The 7,286-nt window shown below is 51.3% G+C and overlaps 1 long non-coding RNA gene across 4 annotated transcripts; it reads right to left on the bottom strand.

Moving 5' to 3' along the window:
- Positions 1-211: 211 nt before the first annotated feature.
- LOC117002308 lies at positions 212-6,538 on the bottom strand. 4 transcript variants are annotated; one of them, XR_004419261.1, is made up of 3 exons: positions 6,193-6,538; positions 2,440-2,738; positions 212-1,810 (listed from the first exon to the last, which is right to left on the bottom strand). It is a non-coding gene; the product is annotated as an uncharacterized LOC117002308 (long non-coding RNA). The 4 variants fall into 4 exon arrangements; XR_004419262.2 differs by lacking the exon at positions 6,193-6,538 and adding an exon at positions 3,201-4,095; XR_004419263.2 differs by lacking the exon at positions 6,193-6,538 and adding an exon at positions 3,149-3,167.
- Between the last annotated feature and the right edge of the window lie 748 nt (positions 6,539-7,286).

Below are 7,286 nucleotides of genomic sequence, written 5' to 3'. Positions count from 1 at the left end.
ACCCCCGCCCCGTGCACCAACTCTGCACATGGCTCTGCCTCTGCCGGCCCGCGGCGCAGACGCTGCTCCGCTGCCCCCCGCGCACCGCGCCGCTGCCCCGGGCCGCGCGTTCCTCGGCTTCCAGAGGAGCCCCGCAAGAGGAGGAGCCATTATCGAGCGGGCACTCCTAGCTACCGGCTGAGCGATGCGCAAAGAACGATCCTCGCGATGATAATATCAGAAAACGTATTTATTTCCCATTAATCGACTTTACATGGTTCAGCCCAAGAAAGGGAGAGGTCGAGTCATGACTACCTTGAAAAACCACCACGGCTACCGCACCGCTCCAGTAGCCCCCCACGGCCCCGTTACCTGCTGCTGACAGCTGCCCCCGCGGGCGCCCGTCCCGTGGCAGCGGCATCTCCTTTCCACCGGGCTGAGCCAATCAGTCCACCAGTCCTAGTTAGTCTCGGTTTCCGTAGGTGAGTACAGGTTGTCGAGCTCTTTATTGCTTTGTCTCTCCTTTTCTTTCTTTCTTTCTTTCTTTCTTTTTTTTCCTTTTTTTTTTGTTTGTTTGTTTGCTTTTTTGTTTTGTTTATATATATATTAGCTAATTGCAAATATTTTTTATTATTATCATTATTGTGATGGTATGTTCTAGCGAGATCTTTCATGCTGCTTTGAGGATCCGCTCTTGGCATTCACCGCGTGCCTTAATTGTATGACATTAAATCAAGGTCCGCTGTGAACACGGAGAGTCAGAGCCTTAGAGCGCTCTCTCTCTCTCCCTCTCTCTCTCTCAGCAGAACAGCAACTGATCCCCGAAAAAAAAAAAAAACAACAACAAACTAACCCACAATTTCCCTCCGCCCTAGTCACATTCTGGCCCGGACTGCATATATAACTCAGGCTCGAGTTTTCTTACTAGCCAGTCTGTTGTCTGCAATGCTCAGGAAGCTGTTAAATATGTATTAATCGATTAAAAAAAAAAAAAGTCATAAAATAAACGTGTGCCTATTGCACACTTCCAGACGTCTGCTTTCATTTCACCAGCTTCTTCTCGTGATTTTAAACATAGGAGTTGACTCTCCCCGGCTCGACGTCTGTCATTTGGCATCCCTGGCTGAGAGGAATGACCGTGTCTTTCCGGCTGTCTCGGTCCGCCTGGTTCTGCGGCTCCCCTGGAGCACGGGTGGGGGAGGCCCGCACCCCCAGAGCATCCCTGCTCTCCTCGTCCAGGGGGAGGGCGGAGGGGGGGAAGAGGGTATCTTTCGGCGATGAAAAATGAAAGGGCAGGACGTGTCATCTTTCTTTGTAAAGCAGAAAAAAATTTAACTCACTCGCACCTGCCCCTTTCCCGGGAGGGTCTGGGCAGCCCATCTGGCTTGCCTACACTGAACTGGCGAGTGAGGAAATGAGGGGTGAAGTCATTACAATAATTTTAAAAAATAGCCTAAGATTTTATTATTATTATCATTATTGTTACGCTTTTTGCCATCTTTCACGGCTCAGGATCGGGACCATTCCTTTTCGGTGCCGACGGCGCGCCGGGGAGGAGCTGAGCGGCCGGGCACCTTGTATCACCCTGCGGGCTCGGCCACGGCCGGACCCCAGGAACCGGGCAGCTGACCTCGACTGCTTCCTCGGCGCCAGGGCCCGGGAGAGAGAGAGGAGGCGAAGCGGGATGTGCTGCGGCTGCAGGCGGCGGCCGGGATCCTGCGGCGAGCTGGGTTTCTCAGAGACTTTTCCCGTGGCTTGCCGGGGCATCCAGGGGCAAACTGGGAAGGCGGCTCCGGCCCCCCTCGGCACCGTAGCTCCTGCGTGCGGCCGCCTGGAAAACAGACAAAGCAAGAGGGTTAGAAATGCAGGCGGGGAGGAGAGGAAAGGCAGGCGGGGAGGGACGGGCGCCGGGAGCCCGCACGCCGCGCGGTTGCCAATGACAAAAGGGAGAGAGGGGGGAGTCAGAGTAGGAGAAGGGCGGGGAGGGAAAGGGGAAGGGGAGGAAGCGAAGGGAAGGGGGGCCACACGGACTGACGCGAAGCTAGGGTCGGCCAGACCCGAGCCTGTGGAGCTGCTTGGTCCGCGGCTGAGGAGGGACAAGGCGGAACGCCCATCACCGCAGCGCTAGGGCGAGCGGGCATCTGGGTTCCTGCAGCGCGGTGGGAACGGGCCAGCCGAGGGGAACCGCAGAGAGCAACCTCTCTGCCCACTGCTGCAAAAATCCCCGGAGAGCATGCACAGGGGAAAGCTTTTTTTTTTTTTTTCAATTAAAAAAATAAAAGAAAATAATAAAATTAAGGGACTGTGAAGGGGGTGGGGAACAGCAGTTTCCCCTTCTTTTTCGTCTTGACGGCCGTACGAGCAAGGGAAAAAATCCAAGCATCCAAATAAAAATAAGAAATAAGAACCCGCTCCAAATACCAAAAAAGACAATCATAATCAAAAAGGAAATGGTCAAACCTGACGAGGGCTGGCGGCTCCTCCACCCAGTGGGAGCCGCGGAGTGCGGAGAGAAGAGCCCCTCTGGCTGCTTTCGGGGGATAGGAAGCGGTCCGGTCTCTCCCCCTCGCTTGCTGCTCCAGAATTAGGGATTAATGCCTCTCCAGCCAAACAAATAAGGCATCTGCCTTCAGTACAAGAGGATTACACGGGGTTGCTGACGTCACCAACCAGGCAGATGTTGGCTCCCAAAGTCCTGATCATCTCCCGTGTCCTTGAAACCCGGCACAATCCCAGACCCGCGCCGCCCGGCCGGGTCCCTGCAAGGTCGAGGGGGACCTGGTCGGAGGGGACCCCGCCGGGCCGCTCTCTCCCAGAACGTCCTCACGCATCATCGGGAGAGAAAGGTGTGAAAAGCCGAGCCCGGCAGAAAGTTCAACCCTCCCCCTTCCCTCCGGGTCCTCTCCCCCCACCCCCCCATCCCCCGCCCTCCCCCACCTCCCCAAACTCAATGTCACATGAATCTGTACAGTCATAGCGAGGAAGAGGAGCCTGATCCCCGGCTCACCCAGAGGCCACCCTCCCCGCACGGCATCCGACCCCCCCTCACTGCGGCACCGCCGCGCCCCCCGGCCCCGCGCCGCCCCAGCCTCCTGCCCGCAGCACCCGGAGCCCGGCGGCGGAGCGGGGCCGGGCCGTGCCGTGCCCCGCCGCTTTGTTCCCGCCGTACCCGTCCCGGCCGGGCCAAAGAGGCTCGCTGGCCCTGCGGGGACAGCTCTCACCCCGTCCCGGAGCTGCGCGGTGTCTCTGCGGCAGGCAGGCCCCGGCGGGCGGGCAGCGAACCCAGCAGAGCCCGGCCGAGCCGGGTCGGGCACGCAGGGAGCGCTGAGGTGGCTCAAGGCCTCCTCTCGCCTTGCGAGGCCGGCGGCAGGCGCTGAGGTAGGGTTTTCCTGGCTAAAGGACTTGGAGGGTGCGTTTCTGCAATTCTTAGGTGGAGGCAGAGCGGCTCGTCGCTCCTGTAGCTCAACCCCGAGTTTGCCGGAGCTGAAGGGTGGGTTGGAAGTGCCGCAAAGTACATCTGAGAGGGGAATCCAATTAGAAGCGCGATCAAAATAAAAAAAGAAATTTGCCTGAGAACCACGTCTGTTGCTTTTGCTGTGGCATAAAGTCCATGACTCATCATCACTACTCCCTTTGCATTAAACAATGGTTTCAATCATTTTGGTACTGCAGAAAGGCAAACTAGACGATGTGACATAGTGGAGCAGGATGAAGAAGAAGAGCTCGCCAGTATCTAGGCTCCTGTTGGGTTGGTGGTGTTGTTGTTCGAAGGAGCTGTTTTATGGATCTGTTCCATATTATCCTTGTCTGTCAAAGTGGCATTTAATTTTTCCAATTGTAGAACTTGGTCACTGATAAAATCAATTTAATTTACACCACTGTCATTCAGCCGATCCGAGCAGTAGATTTATTTTTGGCTCGGAGTTGAAGGGAGAAAAGCAATCGTATGCAGAATGGAGAGATCCTTTTACTTCTTTTGTGAGCAGTAAGAAGAGAAATCACTGGCACGGCATTTTAACAGAGCTTGCTCTCCTGCAGGAGAATTATACATGCAATTTCTCAAGTCTTTTTTTGCCTAGAATCTTGAGCAGCCGCACGAGAACGATGGCAAGAAAGACAGAGCAGCCCGGCGTTCCGTGTGGGCCGACAGCCCCGCTCAGCTCGCTTTGCCCGGGTGACACCGGCTCCGTCCTCGCCCGGTCCCTGTCCATGGTCCTGACCCTCCGGCGGCAGCGGGCGCTGCTCCGGCGGCCGTGCCCGGGGCCCTGCGCACCCCTCCGCCCAGCGCGGCCCGCGGCGCCAGGGAGCTGCCACCCTGCGCGGCAGTTCCATCAACACCTCTGCTCTGCTGTTGTTGTTGTTAATATTATTAATACTATATATATAGATATATATATATTTTAAATTCAGAACTTTGGAAGGAGGTGGCGATGATGGTAGTGAGGATTTACCAATCTTGGGCTTTATTTGTTAGCTCTCCTTTTTCAAAGAGCTTTTAATCACTGACGCCTGGGCAAACCCACATTCTAATGTAAAGTGGTGAATATCGACAACAGTCTTTAAACCTCAGATTCTCATTTGTTTCCTTAAATGGATTAACGTGCAAATTCAGACGCTGATTTTAGTAACTGGTACCTACCTATGGGATGACCTGAAAAGAACTGACAACATTGCAACTATTTTTTTTTTTTTCATTAGAAGTTGCAGCAGGAATAACTTGCACGCAGATGTTAAATAGCCTCTAAATTCTCACTTTGCATATATATATGGCCTCTCTCTGGTCCTAAAAGGAAGATCTTGCTACGTGACGACATGCATGCGCAGAGATACACTCTCTTTTACTTACACATACATGTAAATATACATCAACTTTAGATAATTTAGTGGAAAAGTCAGGCGTCGCCGTTGACAAGTCTTTTCTCAGATCACAAACACATACACACACACACGCACACACACACACACACACACACACACACACACACACACACGCACACACAATTGGCTAACGCTGTTCCTTAGCATTTAAAAGCAAGGATAGGTCTCGAAATATTATTTCTTCAGTCCCCCCTTCTCTCATAACCTGCTCCCCCGAGTTGAATAACACGGGCAAAGAGCAGCTGAAATAGCCCCTACGCTGCAAGAGGCTCTGAATGCAGCAGCTTTAGAAATTGTGCACTAGCCCTGCAAAGAGAAATGTGTGGGCTCTCTAGAATGCGATGTGCTACCAGCTGGGGAAAAGGCAGAGCTGAAGCCATTCACACTTCGTAGGCTGGGAGATTTCTTTCAAAAGAGCCCTGAAGTATTTAGGATTTGGGGGAAAACCCTTGTACCGGAAGAAAATGGCCTAAACACAATAGGACTCGCCATTTTCTCCTTCCAAAGCACAAAGCAGCTCCGCGGCTTCAGCACCACACAAAGAAAGCCCGGACCCTCTGAATTCTCTTACATTTTCCCCCACGATTTCAAAAGCCTTCCCCTCTATCCGATCCGCTTTCCCAGGAGCGCTCTCACAGAAATAAAGAAAGAAAGGAGGAAAGGGAGGGGGAGAAAATCGGCTAGGCTAGGCGAGAGGGAGACAGTTTTGGTCTTAGTTTATTTTAAGCAAATCCTGCCACAGAAAAGTAGCACCATCACATGTACATTTGAGGAGTGTGTCTGGAGAGGGGAGTGTGGGGGGGGGTGTGGGTTGGAATCCCAAAAAACCAAACAGCTGGAAAGCTGTTTTGACCACTGCATTCCTTCGAGCTGGGAGGACTCAAGTTGCACTACTGAGACCCAAGCAGACCACGCTGCCTTGGGAATGGGTATGCACACACACAGGCGTGCACATCCCGGAACCAAAAAAGGAAAAAAAGAGAAAAATCCAGTCCATCCAAGGCCACAAAGTGATGCCGAAAGGAGCCCTCTGTCCCTCTGACTGTCGGCACCTCCGCGCCCGCGGTGCCCCGCACCCCCGGCTGCTGCCCTGCTGCCACGCCGCGCTCCGCTCAGCCGCCCGCCCCTCTCCCTCTCCCGCTTTTATTTGCTTATTTTAGTAAATCGGCAGAAGTCTAGAAAAGAGGAGATGACATATTTAAGGGAAAACAAAAACAAAAACAAAAAAAGCAAAAAGAGGAAGAAAACAAAGAATCAAACAAACCCGAGCAGCCCCAGCCTAAACAACAGCCTGTCACTGTCGCCCTGAAATGCAGCAAGAGACTTTGTACTTACAGGCAGCGCTAAAGTGAGTAATCCTCATCCCAGCGTGGTTGGGGTTTTTAGGGTTTTCTTTCCCTTTTTTTTTTTTTGTCTAGTTGTTTTTAAGTACTTTTTTGTTCCCGTCGTCCATGGCTCGGAGTGGATTCAAGCAAAACCGGCCAGTTAGCAGGAGTAAAAATAGAGGTGATTTCATTGTGTAAATGCATCAAAGACACAAGAAGCCGTGTTTCTCCTAATACTTTCTGCTTGGGAACCAGCATCTCTCAGCTCAGGAAAGCAGGACTCTGTGTGAGTCCCCCCCTCCTCTCTCTCTCTTCCTCTCTCTCTCTGTCACACACACACATACACGAACACGAATACGCACACACACACATACACACTTACTTTTCTTCTTCTTCTTGCCTTTTTTTTTTTTTTTTTTTTCAAAAGAGGGCAGGCCGTTCCCTGAATCCCAATGAGTTAAGTCAGTCACTTTCCTTCACATGCATCACAGCCTCCTTAGAGCTGCAGGCACAAAAGAGCATTTAGGTGCCTCCAATTTGTGTAGAAGGCCTGGTCTTATTCTTATTTATTTATTTATTTATAAAACATATTTAAATAGTGTATTTAACTTAGTATAAAAATACCACATCTCCAACTTTGACTAGTGAACCACTAATTGTAACCTTTTAAATAAATTCTTGAACTTGTATGCATACTTAGCTGGTCCTCAGGGGCTTCACAAGAAATTGATGCACAGTATTTCTCAGCTGCACAGACCTACACCCTGCTTTCTGCAAAGGTCAGAGCTATACAATCCACAATTACTTTCCAATGAAGTCTTATATCAACAAAACCTCCTTGAAAGGATTACAGGCCTCTAAAAATAAAGCTTTAATCTTAGATATACATGGTGGCATATTCCATTTCAATCAAATATGAGGGATTGTTTCAAAAAATAACCGCACACACCAACATCTGTTTTCACGCAGGGTTACTTTTTCCAGGTGGACAGAGGAAAGCATAAACAAGGTTGTACTCGCTCCGTATTTCATCACCTATTTTGAGTTTATTCATTCTTCTCGTGAATGCAGGAACATCCATTCGTGGATATATGTGTGTATATA

The sequence above is a fragment of the Catharus ustulatus genome, chromosome 1 (genome assembly GCF_009819885.2).
Source record: "Catharus ustulatus isolate bCatUst1 chromosome 1, bCatUst1.pri.v2, whole genome shotgun sequence".
Taxonomy (NCBI): Eukaryota; Metazoa; Chordata; class Aves; order Passeriformes; family Turdidae; genus Catharus; species Catharus ustulatus.
This window is presented reverse-complemented; position numbering and strand designations above follow the sequence as displayed.